Genomic DNA, 26,577 nt, shown 5'->3' with positions numbered 1-26,577 from the left:
ATAATAAAAAAATTAAAAAGGCAATTAGTGAGTGATCGTTTCTTGCAATTATTGGCAAGCGCAGCTAATTGCACTCAATCGGGTTTCCAATTCATTCTGTGTTACCAACCGTCTTGCGATCCTGCGGTTAATTCGCTAAGAAACGATGCTTCTTTTTACCATCCCTCCACCCCCTTCCTTTTGAAGGAAGACATTACCGCTGTAAGTACACACGGAAAAATTATGCCTTTACGTCGGTGGCTGATACAGTGATCAAGAAAGTTTTTGTAACAGGGCGATTCGTGGTATTCTTTCGTGGTGTCTTGTTATGCATGGATAGGCCCTGACAAGGTCTTAGCAACTGAATTCCCTCGATTATCGCAAAAACATATCTGAGGACATTCAACTTTTGAAATTAGCCACTTAGCAGCTCTGAGAGAGAGAGAGAGAGAGAGAGAGAGAGAGAGAGAGAGAGAGAGAGAGAGAGAGAGAGAGAGAGAGAGTTATAATGAAGACAAGACTGCCTGCTCCCTTGGCCTGAATCGGACTCCCTCATAAATGTTCTTTGTCTGGGAGAAGATTGTTACACAAACTTTGTGATTTTGAGTCGTAATATATGTAAATAATAGTCGTGCCAGATAGTGTTTGTCGATACTAACGCAAAATTAAACTTTTTCAGACCTCGCAAACACCTTACAAGGAACCATGTCATTCCTGAGCTGTCACTTCCCATCAGTCTTCGATCAAAATAGCAGACGACGAAGATGACGACCTGGAACCACGTAAACATTTTGAAGGACTTTTGTCTGCGAACCAGGAAAGAGCTGAAGCGGGTGCTATATCTTTGCACAGACGATGTAATGTTATTGTGATAAAGGTAAATAATATCTGAAGTACAGTTTGGCCAGAGTAAAGGCTTTGATATTTGGGAGAATTATTCCTGAGCTGCATTTCGGAACCAAGTATGCAAAGCAATGACAGATAAGTGAAATGAGTTCATTGACATCAAAGCTGGGTCTCCTTTAGACCCAGATTTAGAGATACTGAAGTGATCTTATTCACATGCATGTCCTTTCAACTTTCACCAACCCTTCACTCATTTTGGGGAACGTTACCTGAAAGCGCGTAAGCACATCCTTATTTTTTTTAGTTTTCCCAAATATAATTTTGCGTTCCTAACATTACGGAGGCTGTTTAGGTTTATTAACTTGGATAAGTCTGTCTCTTCTCATGTAGTTTTCTGTGGATGATATAAATAAAAACGAATTATTTTGCTTGAATTTTAAAACTTTCATTTTCGAACAACGGCCTTCTATTTCTTGAAATGAGTTCCAGAAATATTTATGGATAAGATCAAAAGTACGATAAATAACCTTCCAGTCACCAAAAGTTTGAGAAGATAATGAATGGATATGAGCAGTGAAACCACACACGGACTCCCTTCTATGTATAAACATATACAAATACAGTATACATAATATAATATATACATACATACATATATATATATATATAATATATATATATATATATATATATATATATATATATATATAATATATATATATATATATATATATATATATATATATATAATCTATAATTAATTTTACACTCGCATTAAAACACTAATTAAATGTGTATCAGTAAGTGCGCTAAAATGAGCAAACAAAGAAAAAAATTAATACAGTATCCCGCAAGGGGAGAGTAAAACAAGATCGTTGAGGCTTCATTTTGAGCACCGTCCAGCCCGAGGTCTGAAGAATAGTACGCCTTGGTTCTGTCTACCTTCCTGCCAAGTGTGAGAAGAACAACATGAGGAACTCTCTCAGTAATACGTACAGGCACGAAACTTTAAAACTCCAGTTTTTGATTGTTTAGATAAATATGTCGTTACGATATAATTCTTACGATATGCGTCCAATTCCTGCAGTAAAATTTCATCATTTTGCTAATCTGCTCTACTTAGGCTTTCTTTCATGCCTTTAAACATTAAAAACTCATCTATATTAATAGTGATATCTCTTAAAATACTAAAGTTTGGACGGAATAAGGATACCTGGTCCGGGGCCGTCCCGCTGACCTCCAAATAACAACACAAAATCGACGCACCTCATTCATGTGAAAGGGAAGTCAATGAGGCAAGTAGCCATCTACCCAAACTAAGTAAACTTCAAGTATGATTAAATGAAAGAGAATATTTCGTTTTCTCAAAAGATCTTTGGCGAGCATTACTGGCTCCCCTGAAGCACTTTATACATGGCTTCAAAGTACCTTTTTTCCCCAGCTTCCAGACGAAACTCAGCAGCGCACCCTTTGTACTCTCGGATACTCTACCGAACACCCGCTGCCCGCCACCCCTCCTGCAAAAAAAAAAAAAAAAAAAAAAAAAAAAAAAATCCATTGACCCCAAACTGACCTATGGCATCCTCTACTTGGCTTCCCGTAACCTTGCCACCCAAAGCTTTCGTTGCTAGATTGGCAACATTGTTTATTAATGTTTAATGAATATATAACCATTAAAAAAACAGGTATAATAACCCTCAAAACCGTAGTGATTCCTACAGCGGCCAATTCAGTTCCAGCAAAGACCAACTTTGTGGCATAAAGAACAATGAACCTGTCTCCCTCGCATCTCAGTGTCGGCTTTCAACTTATTTTTTTACATCTTGCCATTCTGTAAAAACAAATTCCATCTCTGCCGCAGTTGTGTTGTGGCTATTTTTTTTTCTTTAAATAGTTACCTTAATTTGTGCTGCTTTTATATTTTGTCTCGACTGAAAGTTCGCTCTTCCAGAAATGTATTTTCATAATAGTTTACTGTGGTAGTGATGAAAATTCACAGTGACAAACACACACACACACACACACACACACACACACACACACACACACACACATATATATATATATATATATATATATATATATATATATATATATATATATATATTCCTCATGGTCAGGTCGGCAATGTGCCCTCGTTCAGATAGTCTGGATGCGCGTTCGAATCCTGCCACCAGACATGAAAATTACTGCATAGTCTTGCATTTGGATCTAAGGCTTTGTAGTGACAAGTGTATCCAAAAATAGTGAAGATTAGAGAAGTTGCGAGGGCATTGTGGTTATTACAGTTACATGTGTATCTGGTAAAATTTGATCAATAGCTTCTATACACACACATATATATATAGTTTATATATATATATATATATATATATATATATATATATATATATATCACATTACCACAGGTGAAAAATAAGAGACAATTGTAGGCCCTGACCGGTTTCGACTTTATCTCAAGCCATTGACGAGTTCTTCGTAAATAAAGTCGAAACCGGTCAGGACCAACACCCCCGTCTCTTATTTTACACCTGTGGTAATAATGTGACAAATGAATCACGTACAAAAGTGATAATAATCATATATATATATATATATATATATATATATATATATATATATATATATATATATATATATATATATATATATTAGTTTCAAAATATCGTTAAACAACGAATTCACTATACCTATGGAAACAACATCCAGGGAATTATAATTCATAATTGCATGTGCCCGACCAAGATTCGAACCTGTTTATCAAGAGCGTGATATTTACCTCTACAATAAAATCAGTTATCATCCTTATGATTAATATTACACCAATTTTTTTGTACGAAAGCGAAGGCTCAAGATCGTCCAGAAACCTCGACTTCTAAACGACACGCTTCACCGACGCCATCGCAGCTTCGCCGAGGAAAAGCGCCAACCCCAGGTAAATCCAGGAAGACAAGTCAGGTAGGTTTCTTTCGGGGGTTTGGGGTTTGGGGAGTTGCGGGGGTTTAAGGTGGTGGGTCGGGGGTGCGGGCAATGGGAGATGAGAGAGCGTTTGTGTTTGGGATACCTGGGGGACTCGGCCTGAGTTGCCACCGCAAGGGGTACCGGTCACGGAGCTGCCATTTCATGATCAAGACAATATTTATTCTGAATGCTTGCGCTGCTGTACTGCTCTTGTTTAAACATCAATAATACTATGCTTATATGCTTACACATTGTGTTGTGTGATGCCAATATCATGACAGTGTTACATACAAATTTACAATGACTTATGACTTCAACAATGCTGAACAATTTACTCATGCATATAAAGCTTTAAATAACATACTTTATCAACGCTGAGAAATTTATACCTGTTAATACCGTTTGAAAAGGACGTAAGTACATATCTTCAAAAAAACTCTCAAAACAAAACATTAGGTAATACAAAACCTGATACCTCAGATGGCAACACCAAACCAGACGGCGTTGGAGGGGGAGGGAGCACTGGTGGAGTCACAGGTAGGTTTGGAGAGAGAGAGAGAGAGAGAGAGAGAGAGAGAGAAGGTGGTTAGATTGTCTACGAAGGAGTGGCAGGGGATCCACGGGAGGGGTGTTGGAGAAACGGGGAGGGAGATTTGGGGTCACGTTTACTACGACGCTGGAAGTTGTAGTGGGGAGGGGGTGCCGGGGGCGGCGGTGGTTGTAAGCGAAGGGACAAGACAGAAAGCCTCACCCTGACTCCACTGACATCGGATTTGTAGTTTATGACGCAAAAAGAGACTTCCACAGAATTCCAAATAAGTTACTGATTTCGTTTGTTAACTGAGAAAGATAAACAAACTTGAATGTGCTTCCTTCCTTAATATAATTAGGATTTCAGGATACTTATTTTTTTCTCGTATTTTAACGTTTCAGTTCGAAAAAAGCTGCAGCCATATGACTGCATTTTGTAACAATTGACGACGCTTAAACATCAAGAACTGTTCCACTTTCTAACGGAAGGGAAATTGTCGCAAAAAATGTGTCCTCGACATCTAAATTCAAACAATACGATACTTTGCTTCACGGCCCCCTATCTCGCAAGAGCTTAATAAAGACAATTAATGGATGAAAATGTAAATTGCAAATTGAGCAACAATACATCAGTTTCTACACAAACACACACACACACACACACACACACACACACACACACACACACACACATATATATATATATATATATATATATATATATATATATATATATATATATATATATATATATATATGTGTGTGTGTGTGTGTGTAATAATGTGTGTGTGTAAGGTAACCTTCACCACCTATTATTTTTAACATCAGAGAGAGAGAGAGAGAGAGAGAGAGGTTGCTATGACGACTCCAGGCTTGTGGTTTTACGACATTTTTCCACTAACTCCCTACCCGTCCCCTTCACCTCCACCCCCCAAAATACGAAGTTGCCTACAAGACTTCAGTAACTAGTGATAAAGAAAAGGCAACAGCACAACTGCCACCTTCAAATTTTAATAAAAACAAAACCGATGATACAATCACTATGCTCTGGCTGGTCATAATTACAATTGTAATATGAATATTAAAACAAAACTCATTCTTCTAACACCACTCATGCTGCTCATCATGCTAAAAATAACGACGACCATACTGAAACTTAAATAACAGGGCAAAGCCCTTGATCTCGAAAAAGGTAAATAGCAGAAGGATGAAAGTAAATCGAAAAAGCACAAGAGGTAAAATAAGACATGGCGTGGTGATTACAAAATACCAAATACATTTCTCTAACGGCAAAAGCCATCCGTGGAAGAAGTCCAGTATCTCAAAGTTTAAAATATGAGTGAGAGAAAGAGAGAGAGTTGTTCAAATCCAAGGAATGACTCTGTGCAATATTTTTGTCATAAACCTTGGCAAAATACTGCGTTCTCTGCAACAAGAAGGAGTATGAATATACAATGATAAGTGTAGGAAAATTCTTTACCACTGAAACATGCTGACGCCAGTATTTTCAACAATAAAGATATTTCTAAAGAAAAATAATCCAATTTCATATAAAATACACATACATAGATACATACATACATGCATACACACACCTCTATATATATGTATGTGTGTTGTTTGTGTGTAAAACACTCCAGCGCATTTAAACAAATTAAAATAACTGAAAATGCTCACGCTAAATGGATGTAACACCTGTTACCCGACAACCACCACCAACTTAATGTCATTCATTTCTGACCTCAAGGAAAAAGTGAAAACAAGCTCTGTTCATAACCAATTATTCCTCCTAAGAAACACTGGCTTGGCTGGAGTCCCACATGAAAATATTACAAATGAAATAAAGATGAAATAAACCAGAGAGAGAGAGAGAGAGAGAGAGAGAGTAGTAGTAAGGACGATAGGAATGAGTCAGCATCTTTTACCATTCGACCTTTTTTTTTTTTTTTTTTTGTCTTTTTTATTATGATGTTTAGTATCTTCCAGAGTCATCTCTGATCACCGAAAGGATGCCAGTCCTCCTCACATCATCCGCTCTTCAGAGATAGGCATCCACGGGGAGGCATATCTAATGGAGAAGACGCTGAGAGAGGAAAGGGGCACGCGGGCTCTCCGGAATATGAGAATGGACGTACCCTATGTAGTAGAGTGCGAGTACAACGGGTCACGAGAGAGAGAGAGAGAGAGAGAAATTTATCTTAATTATTTTCTTGAACTGTACTGGAAAAAATTTTTATTATTATTTCTGAAGAAAACGGGAACAGGCTTTAACTTCTCTAGGTCAGTATCCTATTTTTCCAGACCTGATTTCTGTGTAATTATGCTGATGAAAGAAATGGCAACTAGGTAAGCATGGCAGGCATTGTAATGAGTCTCTGGACTGTGGGAACAGACTTCCAAGATTTCCCACACCCACCTTCGAACCGAAACCCCCACATATACCATAACTCCCCACACCCATCTACAGTCACGTCCCCATTACCACGATCATCGTCGTCATCCCCAGCACGATCACTCTTCTTCTTCTTCTTCTTCTTCTTCTTCTTCTTCTTCTTCTTCTTCTTTTTCTTCTTCTTTTTCTTCTTCTTCTTCTTCTTCGTCTCATACTTCTTCCTCTTCCGAAAATATCATAGGAATGGAGAGATCAATTGTTTCCAATTTCAAACTGCTGTTGGCGACAATAATAATCGAGTACCTTCCACTAGCCAATAATGATAAGAACAAGCTTACAATGGATTTATTGCTTAAATCACATACACGTTTAACGGGGAGGCGTCTAATATTTTTGAGACTATTCCCAGAGAAAAATCGCAATTTCCGGCTCCAACCGATGTTTCTGGAGGGATATTTCACGATTAAAGGCGAACTTTTCATACAGACTTTCAGGGTCGAGCCTAGTCTTTTTTTTACTTTTTTTCCTTAAGGTCAGGAATGACTGACGTCACGTTGCTTGCCCTTCAGCTTTTTTTGATCTGCTGAAAGAACCCACCTGCAACTCTACTGTAAATCACTGAATTCCAGGCATGTAATAGCAAATTACTAAACTCCACAACATAACGCAATAAAGACAAATGAAAAACATGCAACCTCGGACATAAATGTGCAGAAGAGACAAACCACGAAACTGTACAGCAAAAAATATTTTTACATAATCATACCTCCACAGACACTTAAATTTAATATAAAGGCATAGAATTCCGTTCTTCTGTAACAGCAAAATTCCCATAGGAGCGATGGAAGCCGTAATTTAAGGACTGCACTTCTTAATAAAAAATGCAACGAAAGAGTGGCAAAGTTCCATTCCTCCGAGACGTTACAATACCAGAAATTCGCAATTCTCTCAAGAAATCGACTTACGCACTAAATCAACTGCCCTTGAAACGACTTCTTTTGGCAATGTCGTTTCCGTTCATTTGTTGGAATGACGTAAATACTGCTTGCCCTCTTGATAAATTCCCACACGCATATGACAAGCTTACAGTAGACAAATCTGGCGTAAAAACGATGTGTCTGGATTACGGTGGGAAGAAGTTAATGCGATTAACGTAGTCATAACAAGAAAGTATCAACTCTCTCTCTCTCTCTCTCTCTTTTCAGGTCTTCTTTGGATATTTGACAACACATTCAAACACTCACGCACTCTAGTTTTTCTGGTAATAAACCTGTTACATTCACAGAATTAAATCGACATGCATTATGTCTAAAGGCATTTTTGATAACAAAAATTTTTACGTCAGTGGTAAAATAAAAACTATGAACGTGATAACACAACTGGATAAGGGTAGGAACAATAAAAGTAACTGTATTGCCGTAGCTGTCGTGAGCAATTACATAGTTTATTGTAACTGCGAAACCATAAAAAAAAAATTTTTTTTTTAATTATTCCTGAACATCACTGAAATTCCGCGATGTTTTTATTGTTCTGCCCGGCAAATAAATAAAACTACAATATAAAGAAATAACGGTGATAAAAGATGTCTTTCTTAGGGCGATTGTGAACTTAGTCCGTTGGGAAGGTATCAAATCAAAATTAAGGCGAACACAAAGGATAATAGAGATTTCCATATTCTGACAATGATGTGGCCTATATTTTTCATCAAAACTTTCAAAATTAACGTTGCCTCCAGATGTACATAAAATTATTTCAGAGTCACAAATAGATGAATAGACAATGCCATTCCAAGGGCCTGTGGAATAGCTTTGTACATTTGAGATTTTCTCTGCATCCACAAGGCCACTGCAAGAGCGTGGATTCTTAAAACAAGTGCTTACAGTCTGTGGTAGACTAATTTTTTATATTTTTCATAGCTATAGGAACACTGCCTTGCATGACTATTTATAGCTGCTTGCTTGCCAAAATGGCAGCAGTTCAGGAAGCTGACTCCAAGGTTTGTTCCAGTTTTGTTGGAGGTTACAATGTTCATGACCCTAATGAGTGGCTAATATATATATATATATATATATATATATATATATATATATATATATATATATATATATATATATATATATGTGTGTGTGTGTGTGTGTGTGTGAGATTATAATCACTCTTAACACGTGATTTATACATAAAACACCACACGGATGAAATGAAAAACAGTTGTAAACCATGACCGGTGTCGGCCTTGTTGTTAAGCCATCTTCAGAAGCCGCATTACGGGAATCGTTGGGTGGATGAGTGCTGAGAAGGCTGACCAGCAATCACCTCATCAATCGTCTTCACTGTGGCATGACACTCCTTGAGCTTTTCACATCTCCCATAAACCTTGCTGCCACACGTTTTATCAACCAAGTACACTCATCCTTCTTAGGGGAGTTTTCTTGCACCTCTTTCTGTCTTGATGAACTCCGTTTTACGGAGGGGATATGGTTTTGAATTTAAAACTTTTAAATTTCAAGTTTTTTAAACTAAAGCATGCCAAACTACGAACATGTTTATTACAGCCATGTCATGATAACGTAGAAAGTTAACGAGCCAGTTGAAAAAAATTAGCATTTTCGACTGACTGTCCCTTCCATCAGATGGTCATTCGACCTGTTTGTATTTCGACTAGTTGTCAGCCGTCCAAACATATTTCGACCACTTGTCTTTCGGCAAAGACAACTGGTCGAAAGACAATTCTTCGAAAATATATGCTAGCAAGACGGTAAATATGAGCATTCAGGTAGTCGGAAACCAAGTATTTGCACTAGAAAGGTATTTGTAGACCGAGTCCTACCATTACTGGTGACAGGTCGACTTTTACGACTCTGATTATCTTGTGAGAGGCCCGCTTCCTTTATTCTCATCTCTCAACAACCTGCCTTAAAATTTAAACTTCATGCATATTTATTCTGACATTAATGGATGAAGATTATACATGTCTTGACTGATACCCATGTTCTTATAAAAACTTTCTCTTATAACACTACACTAGATGATATTTCCTTCCAGTGCTTTATTAGAATAAACTATCTTTTTTGGTCCTGTCCAGTCAATGGCATGGTTATCTTCACTAACATGCACAAAAATTCCACTGTTCACCTGCGCATTTTTACACATCTTTTATGCTGTTCTATTTTCTTTTTCAGTGTTTTTCTCGTTTGATTAAAATGTTATCATACCACTTACACGTATTCAGCATTGCCGGGCGAGTTCTCCATAAGTACATGTTTCATTGTACTTATAGGCTACATCAACTCCAAAAAAATTCATAGATAGATGGGGAATATCTTGGAAATTATTATTATAGGGCAGTGCCAGCACGTTTTATACTGTTATAAGTTACTTTTTTGTTATCATAAAATACCTGTTTTGTCTCTTTTAATGCATTGCCTAATACAGAGTCAGGATATTTCAGTCTCTTGCCTATATTCTTAATCATATCTGTTTCATTGTCAATTTAATCAGGGCTACACACACACACACACACACACACACACACACACACACACACACACACACACACACACATATATAATGCTTTTAAAAACATGGATGTGAAAACTGATTTGTTAAATTTATTGCTGTGACCAGAACACAAATGAACTTAGCCAGAAACATTGGTGGGTCTTCCGTGCACACTGTATTTAAACCCATTACTAGTTCTATGTATTAGGCAATCCAAAAAGGGTAGGCAACCATCCAATTCCATTTACATAGTGACTTTTAATGAGAGAGAGAGAGAGAGAGAGAGAGAGAGAGAGAGAGAGAGAGAGAGAGAGAGAGAGAGAGATCTGGAAAACAAGTACGTGATGCTAACAAACCCACGTATCCAGGGAAGATATTTGTGTCACGGTAGTTCAATGGTTTTTTAATGAAGTATCCACGGGTGAAAAGGAATAAGAAGTGGAAAATAACTGTCAGAGGAAAGACAACATAGGCAGAACGTCTCTGAGAAGTCAAGAACAAAGGTATGTGTAATTCTGATTCGAAAAACCACGCTGAATTTTTAGAAGCTTATTTATTCTTTGTGCTGATTTTTTTGGCAATGAATTTTTATTTTGTGGTCCGCAACGTCACGTTCCTATACACTAAAAGCACACAAGGTTTCAGCGATCTATATATTTGGCTGTCATTACTATGTTCACTCAATATGAAAACCAATCACATCGATAACTTCGAGTTTGTAACTTACATACCTGTTCTGTAATTGCTCAGTAAGTCTAAGATAGGCTGTCATCCTAATCTGAAACACCACGCTTACATTTTATTGGCCTATTTAATTTTTGGTAATGAATTTTTATGCCTGTTATAATTTTTATAAGCCTATTTACGTTTTCTTAATGAATTTTTATGCCTATAAAATAATATATAATATCATATTATATTATTATAAGATGATATAATACATTATATTATAGGCATAAAAATTCATTACCAAAAAATAAACAGGCTAATAAGAAATAAGCGTGGTGTATCAAATTACAATTACAGCCTATCTTAGACTTGCTGAGTAATTGCAGAAGTGGCATGTAAGTTATAAACTCTAAATTGTCGATGTGATTGGTTTCCATACTGAGTGAGCACAGTAATGACAACCAAATATTATAGATCATTGAAACCTTGTGTGCTTTAGTTAGTAGGAACGTGGCGTTGCGAACCACAAAAATTTTTATATAAAGTTTATCCCGAACCACTGGAGCGGATGAAAAGAATTCAAATATCATGATGTATCCTGATGTTTTGCAGTCACGTTCCAGCACCTGGGAGCAATTTTGGTCTGGTAGCACGAGCTCTGGCGTGACAGCGTCTCGGGGCGGCTGCTGTGACACTCGCGAAATTCAGTCTAAATTCAGTTACTGAACACGAGTGGCGGTGTATTAAGTTTTTGTCGGAAAGAGAGCCAGTCTCACTGTAAAAGAAAGGTCCTCTGTTAAGAGAAACTAGGCTCGTGGTCTTATGATGAAATAAAAAAAAAAAAGTATTCCTTCTCATAGAAACAATCCTACGATCGAGAAGTTGGTCTCCTCCTACCAAATATCAGCTTAGCAAAAAAAAAAAAATATATACATACATACAAACATACATACATACATATATATATATATATATATATATATATATATATATATATATATATATATATATATATATATATATATATATATATGTATATATATATATATATATATATATATATATATATATATATATATATATATATATATATTTTTTGAAAAGTAAACACCAAAAAAAGGTAGAATCGCATGGCACATCTGGTCTAAATACAGTGAATGCATTATTTTTTTTTTTTTAGCACGGGTGAAAAAGAGGTACATAGCATAAAATTAAAAAAAAAATGTACTAAAGGAGGTAATATATATCCTGAACCGAAACGGTTTCAACAGAAGATCAGCTACTGTGAATAAAGTACTGAGATGTTATTTACAATACAGAATTGTCAAGAACCATGAGCTGTTGCGCACGCGCTTTCAAGAACGATGACCAAAAAAAAATTTTTTTTTTAAATAATGAGATTACTCTTCGAACGAAAGCAGCCTCAAGAAACCAGCAACAGCGATAAGACGAGACAAGAAACAGGCCCTGAAAATACGTAATTAAATTATTCTTAATTTCGACTTCCGCGCTTCTGCAAAGGAGACAAACGTCATTATGTGCTGACTTTCCAAGTAGTAACAATTATCGCTAATGGCACTAACCGACTGCCTTCGTCGTCATCTATTACAAATAAGATGACGGCACAACTCATTAAGACATTTTAGAAAATATTAATAACGATGGTTTGGATGATTGTAAATTACGGTCAACAAGTTCTTAAGACGTATTACCATGGAAGGAAACAAGTTCATCATGGGCATTAAAAAAAAAAAAAAAAATACATACACACACACACACACACACACACATATATATATATATATATATATATATATATATATATATATATATATATATACATATATATATATATATATATATATTATACATATATATATAATATATATAATACATATTTATATATAAGTAAATACAAAAAATTGGAAAACTAGAAACTATTGTCACTGTCCTTCGTTTTTCATTCCATGAATATGCCATTCGAAGATAAATCCTAATGAACATTGCTCAACAGACTCACAGGTCTTCTGGCTTCTACAATAAACCTGTGAGAGAAATTTATTGCAATGAAACATCCTACAGATACTGCGTGGAGGCAGCGAACTCGAGGACCAGCCGACTTTTCTTTGAACAGACTTTCATGCAAATTTCGCCTCCTTAGAATGAAGGGTTCCTCTAGGGTGTCAGTGCCTTCAGCGCACCTAACGGGGAGTACTGTAGACATTACTAAGGGTTCTTAGCAGCGTTCCTTCGGCACCTAGCTGCAACCCCTTTCATTCCATTTACTGTAACTCCTTTCATATTATCTTCCATCTTGCTATCCACCCTCTCCTAACAATTATTTCAAAGTGCAACTGCGAGGTTTTCCTCCTGTTACACCTTTCAAACCTACCTAATCTCAATTTCCTTTCCAGCGCTGAATGACCTCACAGGTCCCAGTACTTGTCCTTTGGCCTAAACTCTATGTTCCATTCCGATTGAAGGGTTTGTTGTCCCTCGAGAGAAGTCCTTTAATATATGTTTATCCTGCAACGGCCAAAAACGTCTTGGCAACAGGTAAAATTCCAGACTTTTTTGTTATTATTCTGATCTAGTGACAAATTCTTTTACAAGACTTTTCATCTTATTTTCTTTCTATCGAATTTCAAGAGATAAGTTTCACACAAATAAAAATAAAAAATAAAATGTCAGACAAGTGCATTAGATTCGCTACAGGAGTATCTGACGGACATGGTCCATAATTACATTTTATTACGTTCTTGCGTGCATAATTACAATTTGATTGAATACTTCAAATTACGGTACGCTGCTGGTCTTAACGCAATATATGTGCAGCACGGAAGAAATGCTGGCCATGCTATAATTTCTGGAAGAAGCTGCTCTTAGAATTTCTCAGTTCATGACGAAGCTGCAGGAATCCATAGCTCGAAGTAACAAAGCAAAAAGAGATACATGGAAAAACAGAGACCAGAATGGCACAGATTTTTAACATAAACTAACTGAATGGTGAAATGAAAAACACAAAATATACCTCCACATTCCATTTGCATTTTATGTTAAAGTCTGTAAATTTGTTCAGCGATACTGAATTGTTAAATGTTCTCTCTTTTACCAAATCAAGAAATAAAAGTAGGGAGTGAAGACCATAAATCTCTATCAAAATATTTAAACACACATGGGATTAAATAAAACTGGAATTTTGATTTGAATCTAATGGGCCGTCAATTCTTTCGGTTTAAACACTTCTGTAGCCACGTTTCCTGTGGATATAAATTCAGTGATCGTTGTTACTAAACCTTAGGCCATTAGTGGCCATAGTTTCTTTAAAGTAACAAGTCAAAAGAGCAATTGCCTTTTCTGTACAGAGTATAATGCCGTATGAATTTCTCAGCCACGGCCCATGAAACTCTCAGCCGCACCCCATGAAACTTTTAGCCACTGCCCGGTGGTGACCTGTGTTGTTGGCAACTATAGCAGTGCCAGACGCACGATCATGGCTACCTTTAACCTTGAATCAAATAAAAACTACTGAGACTAGAGGGCTGAGGTTTGGTATGTTTGATGATTGAAGGGTGGATGATTAACATAACAATTTGCAGCCCTCTAGCCCCAGTAGTTAAGATCTGGAGGCGGACAGAAAAAGTGCGGACGGACAGACAAATAGCCTTCTCAATAGTTGTCTTTTACTGAAAACTAAAAACTCATGTTCATCACTATTTACGCTGCATATATCGAAACTAGCGCACTCATATGTCAAAAATGAAGGATATAGAAGCAGTTCAAGAAATAATATACTGATACACGTTGTTTTCTCATACATAGATGGGCACCGCCTCTCGGATTATGGGATTTGAAGTAACTCCATATCGATGACCTTTGCTCTTTTAACGCTAATTTGTTTTGAGGCAAATTTTTTAATCACAAATTTTACACAGAAAAGCGAAAAAGTGATGTGTCTTTTAAACATGTAACTCATTTAATGCTACGCGAAACCCAAAATGACATGACACCCACCCGTTCTCTTACAAACATAATAAAAACTAATAAAAATATCAAATTCTCCACTTACAATTATTCTACGCACAAAAATAACGAGAAAAATATAAACGACTTTCTCAAAACACGAAATAGTGTAATAAATGATGATACTGTTCACACGAAAACCATAAAACAACCGCAAGACAGTTGCATATCTCGACCCTTGCCCACGCTCCCGGTCCTGGCCAATTCTTCAGATTAAAAATAAGGTTGGTAACGGGTTTTTGTCGGCAATCTCAAACTACCGTTTAACAAAGATTGCTGAAATTATCATTCACTGCGATAAAAAGATGTTAGTCATTTTCTAATTTTTTTAACTGTAAAAATATATATTTCTGTTTTAATTTTATATTATAATTTTTCCTTTGTATTCTATAAGGTCACCTAGAAAAGGTGTGGCCTCTTTTTGGCTTGTTCCAAAAGAATTTGTAAAAATTAATAATAATAATAATAATAATAATAATAATAATAATAATAATAATAATAATAATAGTAGAACTAGTGCCGTGAGCAGTAGTAACTGTAGTAGTCCAGTAATATGTCAATGGTAGAATGTAGTGAAACTTTATAGTCTTTTCTAATTGAATTTATGAATCTATTCAAAATAATTTTAATAATGAAAATAAAAATAATAATAATTCTTCTGTTTTGTAAGAAACGTATCTATTCGATTCATTTTGCAGATGAAAATACCACAGAAAATACCTGTTATGAAAAAGAAACTCTTTTTTTTTTAAAAAAATTCCATCCTTTTAAAATTAAGAAACGTCATTCTTCGTGGAAAAGTTGCGAAAAAGTCACTTTCCGAAGGAAAATCACGAAAAAGTGACTTCGACTTGCCTAACAGATGGAAAGACGGCCCTTGGGCAAAACAGAAGCCAATTAGCATAACCGTGAGATTCACCTGCCCCACATAATCGCAGACTGGGTAACTGCAGTCTACGTTCACCAAAAATGCATTTGGATATCCCCAATTTCTGCTCAATAATGAGGAAATAAAATTCGCGAGCGAAAAGCAAAGCCACAAGAAAATAATTCATCATACGGAAATAGAAGTTCAAAGGGACGTGGGAACAAAAAAAAAAACATGGAGATATATTTACCAAAGAATTAAATGTATTTAACAAAATGATTTCTAAACATCTCATTTCTGGCTGAGAGCCGTAACAAGTAAAAGATGCGCGCAAGTTTATTCGACGCAATCGAGTTTTCTGTACAGCCGCTACAGCATATGTTCATGGTCACCGCAAATAGATCTATCTTTCGGTGGTCTCCGTATAAAGTTGTATGAGACGCGATCCATGGAACTTTAACCACTGCCCTGTGGTGGCCTATCCCATATCGTTGCCAGTAGCACGATTATAGCTAACTTTAACCTTAAATAAAATAAAAACTACTGAGGCTACAGGGCTGCAATTTGATAGGTTTGACGAATGGAGGTGGGTGATCAACATGCCAATTTGCAGCCATCTAGCCTCAGTAGTTTTTAAGATCTGATGGCGGATAGAAAAAGTGCAGACAGAAAAAATGCGGACAGAAAAAAGTGCGGACGGACAGACAAAGCCGACACAAAACTTAAAAGCAGAACTTAGTTCTAGCTCCAGGAATAATAATAAACATCGATGTAAGAGCCCATTAACTTAATGACATCTTTTCTTTATAACCGGCAAATACTCAAAGAAATTTGGGAATTCAAGGAATGACAAAGTTCCAAAGCTGAAGCGATGGAAAATACAGATCTTCGTTCCATTTTATCAAGCCCCCATGACACTGCCCTATAGGAGATTTCTGCCTACACAAATAGGCAGAAATATCCTGTCTTGCGCGGTGACTTTTATTCAGTAATGTAGTTCTTTACAGAATCTCTGCTGGCACGCAACAATACTTTCCGACTTTTGATGTTCGTCTTTTTCCTTCAGTCACTTCCTAACTTAGCTGTCCAGATTGTATCAATGTATTTTTCCTATGTGTAACATATAATCTACAGGTAATGAACCAGACTTCTAACTATCAAAATCTTAGACAAGAAAACAGAGCAACATACTGAGCGTGGTATACATCATGGGTAGGATGAAAATTTAAAATTAATTGAATAATGATAATAATAAAGACTATGACAGTACTGATTCGTGACACTGAAACTACGACCTAATCTAAGTTGAATAGGATCATTTTCTGTCAGGTGCCCCTTCTCATTTCGCGAATCTTAGCCCATTCATTTTCGAGGTACTCCAGTCCTGAGAAGCACGAATAGTGCATAGCTACGGCAAATATTTCCCCGAGGATACAATGTTTATCGCTGTATAATTATATTCGCAGGTCACACGTTTTGCTGCGCAATAAATCATGAAGAAAACGAACACGGGATACTGGTAAAACCTGCGAACATTTACAACAAAGATCTGTTATAAAATCCTGCGCAATTCCTCCCTCCGAAAATGTTGGACGAATCTGAATAGGCGGGTTTGAATTTATATCACTAGAAGTTTACGACAGACCCACTTCTCTTGCAATATGAAATATTAAAAAAAAAAAAAGACAATATCAATAAATAAACAAACAAAATACTGCAATCAAACCCAGAGAAGATGAAGTTCAGGAAAAGAAAAACGAAGGTAAGAGCTAATTTAACAGCAAACGTGATACAATTGAGCTCGAGAAACTCGTTCATTCGAAAAGTCGAATGCTCACGTTCCTGAATGTAAGGTTCGACACAAAACAGAAATGATTTCCTCAGAATGGCAATTCTTAACGAACAACAGCATATTGAAAATATCGAAAACTCTGAGACAACCACACCATTTAATATTTCTCCCAGGAAATTCAGAATGAAGGGGTGGCAATAATTCCAAGTTTCATAAATCAACGAAAAGAATTTAAGTGAACTGAAGGTAAAAAAGTTTTAACCTCATTAATAACCTTGATATTTATCAACTCAATAAAATCTAGGGTTAAAATCTCATTCCCTAGCCATAACCTTGAAAATATGAATGATTTAAGATCAACAACACACATTGAAATCATGCTTGCATATCAAATTCACACAGCAATCATAAATGGCCCGTATTTAAAAACACGATTTATTAAAAATCATAAATCACGGGCAAAAATCACACGAGCATAATATTCTCGGGTGGAGTGTTAAGCGCCTGCCCAGTGGAATTTTTAGCATTAAATCGACTCTCGGATCTATTGCTGGTTCTAAACCCACGCCAAAGACTCCCGTACAGTAATAACTTCATTGTAAGAGCAATGCCATTTAAATAATGTATTTTGTCAAACATCGCGTGGTTCGATACGTTGTCATGAAAATATCAGGGATTTGTAATTGTGGGACTTAAATCTCTGACGACTTTCCTTAATTTTTACATTTGAATGAGGCAAGGAAAAAGTTCGCTAAGACATCAATGGAAATCTGCCATGAGTGAATCAATAAATGATGGGCATTCTTACCATATTAACATTTCAGTGTAAATATCCAAGAGACAGAAAGACGAAACGTTATAAAAGAAAGACTAGAAGCTCACACCCTCCTTAGATTTTACAAAAATGAGAGAGAGAGAGAAATTAGCTATGAACGTCATAATTTTCATATTTAAGACCAGATTTTAAATATTTAGACAGAATATTTTCTCCTTTTAAAAGAGAGAGAGAGAGAGAGAGAGAGAGAGAGAGAGAGAGAGAGAGAGAGAGAGAGAGAGAGAGAGAGAGAAACCAGTTAGCTATGAACGTCATAATTTTCAACTTTGAGTAAAACCAAAATTTACATATTCAGACAAGATATTTTTCATTTTAAAAGACAAACAGAGAGAGAGAGAGAGAGAGAGAGAGAGAGAGAGAGAGAGAGAGAGAGCAATCATATTTTTCATCTTTAAAACCAGATTTTACATATTCAGACAGAATATTTTTTCCTTTTGAGAGAGAGAGAGAGAGAGAGAGAGAGAGAGAGAGAGAGAGAGAGAGAGAGAGAGAGAGAGAGAGAGAGATTAGCTATGAACGTCATAATTTTCAACCTTAAAGTAAAACCAGAATTTACATATTCAGAGAATATTTTTTTCCTTTTAAAAGAGAGAGAGAGAGAGAGAGAGAGAGAGAGAGAGAGAGAGAGAGAGAGAGAGAGAGAGAGAGAGAGATAATGTAAAACCAGAATTTACATATTCAGAGAATATTTTTTCCTTTTTCCAAAATTGGCTTTATGGTGCTTAACTTACACATACCCACAAAAACATAATTCAGCCTATTACCTCTAACAGATCAAAATTAGGTTTTCGTAAAAGCACAACACAAAACATCAAGACGAAAAGAAAAGGCGTTCTGCAAGCGTTGCATCGTCACTCGAATTTCTTCCACATGGCGTCTAAATCGATAAAAACCCGACCACGAAGGTAACTTCCAGGAACACCCGGAAGGGTCTTGAGGCTTCGTGCTAAGACAAAAGGGAAATCCGAGGGAAAAACAGCATTCTCTCTCTCTCTCTCTCTCTCTCTCTTTCAAAAGGAAAATATGAAAAATATTCTGCATATGTAAATTCTGGTTTCACTTTAAAGTTGAAAATTATGACGTTCATAGCTAAGTACTTGATCTCTCTCTCTCTCTCTCTCTCTCTCTCTCTCTCTCTCTCTCTCTCTCTCTCTCTCTTTTTGTCTTTAAAATGAAAAATATTCTGTATATATACATCCTGGTTTTACTCTAAAGTTGAAAATTATGATATTTATAGCTAATTGTTCTCTCTCTCTCTCTCTCTCTCTCTCTCTCTCTCTCTCTCTCTCTCTCTCTCTCTCTCACACACACATGATGAAACCAAGGATCTTGAAGGGCGGATCATCCAAAGAAGAACAATAGTGCCATTTAATAACTCCAGATAACCTTGGTGGCTTACACCTGGGAAAAATCAAGTTAAAAGAACCTTCAGGGTAATTAAGGTTATTTTCTCTGTACGTGCTGAGATTTACTTGAAATCACCCCTTGAGAACAGAAGACCCTGCTTTGATAGTTAACTGGCTCTTTTCCTTTCTAACTTGCTGTTCTGTCACTGTTCATTTCTTTTAAGCTATAGTGTCAGAAATCAATTGATTCTTAAATCCAGTAAAATTAACACCCCAACAAAAAAAAAAATCAGTCCCAAAAGAAAATTAATGGAAGAGACATGTATCTGGTTTAAGAATGTAAGCATTTCAGTATAAAAAGTTTCTGATGACTCTGAATTTGAGAAAAAATTACTCTCCAGTTCTTTCTCTCTTTTTCGTAAGAAGAAGAAGAAGAAGAAGAAGAAGAAGAAGAAGAAGAAGAAGAAGAAGAAGAAGAAGAAGAAGAAGAAGAAGAAGAAGAAACAAGAGATTAAACTGGTCTCGATGTCACTCTTAATGCGCTACTCAGTCCGGTGCTAAAAAAAATTCTGGTTTCTCGTGTGCAATAAAAGGATTGTTGCTCGTGTTGAACTTAGAAATTATTTTTTAACTTCGATCTGAACTTTTGTGATTTTACGTCCTCTGAAAATATTTTTTTTCAAGCTGGGGTTAATAACGCAAACCAATTTTTTTATTTGTAAACCACTGTTTAGTGGAACATGTGATTATCTCTTTAGCAAACGAAATTCTTGTTGCTCAAATATAAATTGCAAAAAATTAGCCGACCGGAAGGTTTAAAATATTCACGAACAACAATTAGCCAAGAAATTTTACAATTTTGTTTATACAAAAACTCATCATGATTGCTTCAGCTGCTTGTATGAGCTCTACAAGACAGGTAATATTTCTAAGCATGAAATTTCATCCATTTCAGATATAAAAATAAAGATTTACCAGCAAGGCAGGTGCCAGATGCGAAATTATTACTTGGCCGTGCGATGGCATAGCAAATCCACAGGCAGCTCTTGATATTAAGTAGGCTTTAGAGTAACATGCACTATGCATTATTATTATCACTACGGTGATGAATACTTTAATAATTATAATAATAATAATGGTAATATCTATAAAGCAATACAACAGAGGATGATAAAGACGATGATGTCCGGGATCCTAGACATACATTAAAGTTTTAAAATATCAACAAAGCTAATTTGTTTACAATAACTCGTGTGACAACCAAAGGCTGTCTTTAAAAATAACTGCTTCTAGGAAACGGATGTATTACGAAACCTTTAAATCTCACCAGCTTGTGTTTATAGCAAGAGCAGGATTCCAAGGCCATGGCCAAGATTTCGTTTACCCCCTAAATGACAGCTGTGTGTTTACAGTGAATCGGCCAGAACATCACAAGCTGACGGGCGCATCACCGCTCGAACTGGTGGCCCTCCCTGGTCCTTTTGGTTGCGCGGGAGTTTTTGGTTGTTGGTTATTTTACTTGGTATTCGGGGTGTTTCGTTGTTTTGACAACAAAAGCAAAATTATAAATAGTAAAGTAACCAAACTAACAGCAAATAGGATAATATAAAATACTGAACGCATATAACAATGGTAGAGAAACTTATTTTTCACCAACGAAATGCTACATTGCCTTGCTACACACACATATATTGCTAAGCTCTTTGGCAACGCTACCCAGTTTCTTACTCCTTGCTCATGCCATGGAATCAGCACTACTTTCAGCGCGTGCGCGCACACACACACACACACACACACACACACACGAAGGCATTACTAGTCATTGCATAATCATCCAAGAGTAATATTACATCACAATGTACCATATTTCTAAGTCGAGGAAACTTACAGAAACAACCAATCACGGTAAAAATTGAAGAAGTTAATATCGACTTTCAATATCACCAATCAGAGCCAGAGTAAATATATGAATAGCGTAAGAAAAAGATGATACACACACACTATATATATATATATATATATATATATATATATATATATATATATATATATATATATATATATATATATATTATGATACCTGTTGGCACCTACGGCGGTGTCAGACGCACGACCATGGCTAACTTTAAACTTAAATAAAAAAAAAAAAACTACTGAGGCTGCAGGGCTGCAAACTGGTATATTTAATGGTTGGAGGGTGGATGATCAACATACCAATTTACAGCCCTCTAGCCTCAGTAGTTTTTAAGATCTGAGGGCGGACAGAAAAGGTGCGGACGGACAGACAAATGGCCATCTCAATAGTTTTCCTTGACAGAAAACTAACTAGTTTCCAAGCAACAGCGTTAACATGAAATACCTTACCCTGTACTGCACCCACCCACGGTAGGTCTCAAGTCATACCTGAAAAGAAAAACTTTTCGTTAGGAGAAGTTTGAACAAGAACATTTCACCAGATATAAACTTTCACATAGAAATGCACTTTATTGTTGGAGAGACAGACACACAGGATACCAGCTTAAATTGGGTTTTACAGTTATTCTGCTTAGACTGGAAGGTCTCCCAACAAAAGAATCATAAGTAAAGCCGTGACATACAGCGGAATTTATTGTGTAAGTCCTTCCTGTAATAATACCGTGAACAATACAGGAACAATACAGGAAAGAAAATTACTTCAATTTCTGTTTATTCAAGGAATGAATTTTAACTTGGAGGACAAAATCGATTCTGATTCATACAAGATGAGAGAGAGAGAGAGAGAGAGAGAGAGAGAGAGAGAGAGAGAGAGAGAGAGAGAGAGAGACCTATTCTATTTCAATGAACTTATAATTTTACCTGAGCTTCTCTTATTGGGTGCTGTTTGTGAGTGACAACGAGCCGTCACAAATCCGTCTTCCCCTTTCACGGGGGACTCTGAAGAAGGTCCTCTGATGTCACAACCAGACACCAGGGGTCACACGGGGTGGGATCAGACACACTACTGGCTGGGTCAGAGGTCAGAAAATGGGTGCGCAATATCCACTGTATATCAACAATAAAACCGCGGCGTGACAGAGATCGAGGAACATAAATCACGCAGCAGAGAACAGTTCCGTTACTTTTACCTCCAGGGAAACGGAACAAGCTTCTGATTGTACATTTCTGTGTTACCGGCACAGCACCTGTTGCTGTACAGCTTTATGTATGAGAAAATTAACATAACTGAATTTAAGTTTTTCACAATATTCACTTTCCGTAGTTCGCTCTCTACGCAGAATTATGAGCAAATAAGAACGATTCCATCATCCAAAACTCGAACGATTCCATCACCCATAACTCGAATGTCTGCCTTGTGCTCCTTTCAGGATAACTCATACAATACTCGTAGAGCAAAATTATTTCTGTCAAGTATAATATTTTATCATAATAAGGCCAAAATGAAAATCCGAAAAAAACAGTTACTTAACTGTTAAAATGTTAAATCACTTGTGTATTCAATGGAAGAATAGCCACAGAGCATCTTACTCTAGTTGGAGATTTGCTTGACAAGTATTAACGAGAAAAATGTACCAAAACTCCAAATATTTTCTCGGCATTCAGGCCTGCAATAATGTTAAGATAAAGGAGGACCCAACTGTTCATGAAAATCAGCATGACCGACAGAGATTTGAGAGTCTTGAGGTCATTAGCGCTATTATTGCATAATAGGAAGCACACTTTCAGATATGAGCACAAACGCAACTCGTGTAGTCTGCAGTAACAGATGACATTTTCATGTCAAAACAGTATGTCTAAACACATGTAAACAGGAAGCTGGGCTACTATTACAACAAAATATTTATGTATAAAGATCATTAGAAAAATAAATTTAAGAATCGTTACCGAACAGCCAATAAACAAAACCAATGATTTGACAAAAAAAAAAAAAATTATTAAATAAAAAAAGGGGGCCACGGGAAGAGCTATTCCAGGCACAAATTCTCCGAGTAAGATTGATGACCTCAAAATTACTTCTTTGTTTAATACAAGTACAAAGAAACGACAGATTCTTCAAATGAAAAATACCACACACGCAATCAAATCAGCCACAATGGAAATGACTTTAATTATATGACCCATCCATCACGATCAGCATCACCCCCACTTTTGCGGTCAAAGAGGTTTCCTTCTATTTATCTGTTTGGCTGATTTTTTTTTTTTTTTTTTTATGAGCACTCTTTGGATTTTCACCATTTCTCAGTGAGAATTCATAATACCCCTTCGTTTTCTGTAACCTAGTCGTTCTGAGTATTTTTTTTTTTTCTACAGATAATGTGCTACATGTTTTGATATCTGGTTTGGTTATCTAACTTACTACTTTAATATTTTATGTACGAATCCCTTTCATACATAAATTTCCATCAGTCCCTTGGAATAAAAGAACAAAACAAAAGAAAGCGCGCTGGACTGAAGTCTCTGCAGACAGAAGACAGTGGTAGTATTATATCACAATTGTGTTCTTCGACCCTCTCTATATGCTTAAATTTAATCCATTGGTTATCTAAGATCATTTGATTTACCCATATTGTCAGTATCCTATACACAACCTATGCTAACTTCCTTCATGTTATCCGTAGGCACTGTTCTTTGAAATTCGAACTTTCCAATTCCTGCCAAGCTACAATCATTCCACCAAAATAGAGCTCATAAATTCCACTGACTTTCCAAACACTTTTGTTCTCATTCCTTCTATCAGCAGCACATAATTTCCCACCCGTCGGCAATACGTTAAGTCTCTATGATTCGCTTCTAACCACTAAAGTCATTCGGTCGTCTTCGAGCACGTGATTCACCCAACGTTCCCCCGCCACTCTTAGAACGTCGTTCCCATGTAATCCTTCACCTTCCGAGACATTCTCTCATTCTACTAGCAAAGGGTGAGCAGAACGTACAGGTCACGTAGTAACCTCCGTCACATTATGTAATGGTGATGCGTACAACAGGTGTCAGTGGGGGTGGGGGGGGAAGGTGAGGAAGGAGGAAGTTGGCTGGGGGATGGAAGAGGTGGTTAAATGGGTGGGGAAGGAGAGGAAGAAATAAAGATAGTAGGAGTAAGAGAAGGAAAAAAAGAGAATAAGATTACAGTAAACGCAGAAACGAAGAGATAAAAGTGGCAGAAGAAAGCAGTGAGACTGAAAGGTTAGGTCAAGTATTAACTATGATAATCGAATGCAGGCAAGCTGAGGCGACGCGAACTCTAAATGAAGAAACATTATTTTGTCACCATCATTTATCACGTTTACCTTCATAAAAACACACAAATGCATAAAAACGTACAGACACCTTCAGTGAAGAGGTAATACGTTAAAGAGAGGGGGGATGAGATAAATAAATTTAAGACTGAATAGCAAAATAAAAAGTAAAAGAGAGAAAAAAGACAAAAGACAACGCGAAATTCAACGAGATAATCAGATGCAAAAATCATTGCCAGGGACAAAGGTAAGTGTCCATCCAGGAAAAATAGGAGGAGGAGGAGGAGGAGGAGGAGGAGGAGGAGGAGGAGGAGGAGGAGAGAGAGAGAGAGAGAGAGAGAGAGAGAGAGAGAGAGAGGTCATGGCCAAACAGAATCTTCTTCCCCTAACCCAGCAGGAAGCCGTCACTTGAATTTTTCCTTCTTCGGCTTCACCCTCTTATTCCATCTCCTTGGCTTTTGTATTATTCCTCTCGCAAATGATTCCACTCTTCAGGATGGCATTCTCCTCTTCCATGGAAGAACATCATAATTTTGCTGTGATGGTACCACTGCTTTTACTGCAGTATCAAGAGTTCCTTTTTTTCATAGTTTCGACAACTTTAATGATTTTTACCTAAACAATAAAAACTGCCTTTTCATGGAAACAATCAGTTTTAATCTAAATTCAAATATTATTATTGTCAACAACTCCAAAGGAAAAATTACCTTAACGTAGTTAAATATTGGCATTGAAGAATCAGCTGTTAGATCGTTTTTTAATACTACTTATATTTCTTCTTTCATAAAATAAGACTGAATTAATAAACTATCTCTCACATATTTGAAAATAATGTAATAGCAGGTTATAATAAACGCCATCTGGAATTTGGCATGGGAATACCTTTTAAAATCCGATTTTTAAGAATCCCAAGTTATACCACAAACAAAATTTCAAGTCTGCAGAAGGGCTTATAAAAATGCAGGAAGACATGAAACAAAAAGGAAGCACAGGTGTGGAAAGAAATGACAAAAATATGAAACTTGTAAAAGGCAATAAGAGGAATTATAAACAAGGAAAGAAAACAATAAAATTAGTGGAAGACAAAAACACACAGGAAAGTGAATTTAAACACAAAACCAAGAGGGAGTCAAGAAAGCCCCGAGAGAGAGAGAGAGAGAGAGAGAGAGAGAGAGAGAGAGAGAGAGAGAGAGAGAGAGAGAGAGAGAACCTGGAAGAGGATGGGAAAGGGGGAGGGGCGCTTGTTCCCCAAACCATGAAGCCTTAAGTTCAAGAGGCTGTTATCACACTTCGTCCCGAAGGTGAAGGCCTCTACCTCTCTCGCCTCCATTACCGAATTTTTTTTTTATCTTGATCCTTCAATAAGGAAACTAATGGAGGCTCTTCCACAGATTCATTGGGATAATCAGGGACCTGTCGTTCGTCTGGAACGTGAGGATGTTGACATCCTGTCCTCCAGCAGGAGAGGACGGGGGCAGGGTGGCAGAAAAAGGAAGGGTGATGATGACAAGGAGGTGAACTGACAAGAAAAAGTAGAGAGATTTTCGAAAGAAAAATGGTCTTATAAGAGTAACATTTTTAAATATAATTTTACTGTCCTAGATAAAGATTTTGTGTACACAACAAC

General features: G+C 36.7%; 1 protein-coding gene and 1 long non-coding RNA gene across 2 annotated transcripts in view; one reads left to right on the top strand and one right to left on the bottom strand.

The window, feature by feature from the left end:
• The window catches only part of LOC136855640 (uncharacterized), a 169,207-nt gene extending 167,956 nt beyond the window's left edge, over nucleotides 1-1,251 (top strand). The window contains exon 4 of the long non-coding RNA XR_010858093.1: nucleotides 659-1,251. This is a non-coding gene — a long non-coding RNA (uncharacterized lncRNA). The remainder of the gene's footprint in view (nucleotides 1-658) is intronic.
• ec (echinus) overlaps nucleotides 1-26,577 on the bottom strand; it is a 483,333-nt gene that overhangs the window by 101,804 nt on the left and 354,952 nt on the right. The gene's annotated exons all lie outside the window — the stretch shown is intronic.

The sequence above is a fragment of the Macrobrachium rosenbergii genome, chromosome 32 (assembly GCF_040412425.1).
Source record: "Macrobrachium rosenbergii isolate ZJJX-2024 chromosome 32, ASM4041242v1, whole genome shotgun sequence".
NCBI lineage: Eukaryota > Metazoa > Arthropoda > Malacostraca > Decapoda > Palaemonidae > Macrobrachium > Macrobrachium rosenbergii.
The sequence above is the reverse complement of the archived record's forward strand: the minus strand, read 5'-3'. Positions and strand labels throughout refer to the sequence as shown.